Source organism: Aptenodytes forsteri, unplaced genomic scaffold, assembly GCF_000699145.1.
Source record: "Aptenodytes forsteri isolate BGI_AS27 unplaced genomic scaffold, ASM69914v1 Scaffold236, whole genome shotgun sequence".
In the NCBI taxonomy this organism is placed as follows: Eukaryota; Metazoa; Chordata; class Aves; order Sphenisciformes; family Spheniscidae; genus Aptenodytes; species Aptenodytes forsteri.
The window spans coordinates 289,127-290,412 of record NW_008794456.1 but is presented as its reverse complement, the minus strand read 5'-3'; positions in this window follow the sequence as shown (position 1 = coordinate 290,412).

The window sequence follows — 1,286 nt, the reverse complement described above, 5'->3', positions numbered from 1 at the left end:
CGGAAGGTACAATAAATTCCAGACTGCGACTAACGCCCGCGTTTTTAACGGGGGGAATCATTAACGCCCGGGAGGAGATGCAGCGCGGAAGGGGGACGCTGGGGAGCAGCCGCCGTCCTGGCTGCCCCCGACTGCCCCGATACGCAACTGAATAAACTATTTAGAAAAGAAAGGAAGGGTCTTGCCTGTCCCCCAGGGCTGAGCAGCCCTGGCTTAGCCCTCTATAGGGGATGCCGGACGTATGTGCCCGCTTCTATAGCGGCCTGACCCCACGCTAGCGACCGGCGGTGCAAACCTGTCCTGACACCCTCCGCGTCCCTGCAGTGTCGCCCGAAGGAAGGGGTGGCCCCTCCGCCCGGGGAAGGGACGTTTGAGGACCCACCAGCCTGCCCCGGCACGCAGCTTCCCCCCAAAAACCGCGTTCCAGGGGGACGCTGACGGCTGAGCGTCAAAACCCTTCTCGCAGGGTTTTGGTGCGGACCCCGCCCGTCCTCCCCGCCACAAGTTCAGGGCCTGAACCGTACAATTTATCTGCGATAAAACCAGCTCTGAGAGGTGAGGCCGCACCTCGAACGCTGTGTTCAGTTTTGGGCCCCTCACTCCAAGAAGGACGTCGAGGTGCTGGAGCGTGTCCAGAGAAGGGCAACGAGGCTGGTGAGGGGTCTGGAGAAGAAGTCTTCTGAGGAGCGGCTGAGGGAACTGGTGTTGTTTAGCCTGGAGAAAAGGAGGCTGAGGGGAGACCTCATCGCTCTCTACAACCACCTGCAAGGAGGTTGTAGCGAGGTGGGGGTCGGTCTCTTCTCCCAAGTAACAAGCGGTAGGACGAGAGGAAAGGGCCTCAAGTTGCGCCAGGGGAGGTTTAGATTGGACGTGAGGAAAAATGTCTTTACTGGAAGAGTGGTGAAACATTGGAAGAGGCTGCCCAGGGAAGTGGGTGAGTCCCCACCCCTGGAGGTATTTAAAAGACGTGTAGATGCGGCGCTTAGGGCCATGGTGTAGTGGGCATGGTGGTGTTGGGTCGACGGTGGGACTCGATGGTCTTAGAGGTCTTTTCCAACCTTAGTGATTCTATGAGAAAGGGAATTGCCTCGGCTAAGTAAGCAGCTGGTGCAAGGGATGAGGATGGTCTCGCTTGCTTTCCCCCTGCCCGGCGTCTCCTGCCGGCAACAAGGCGGCGGAGCTGGAGAAACCACAATCAAATTAATGCTTTTGTTCTTTGGATTTAAAAGGAAGAGCCGTGGCTTGAAAGCTCCTCGGGATGGAGGGAGGGATGGGTACGGCAGGGT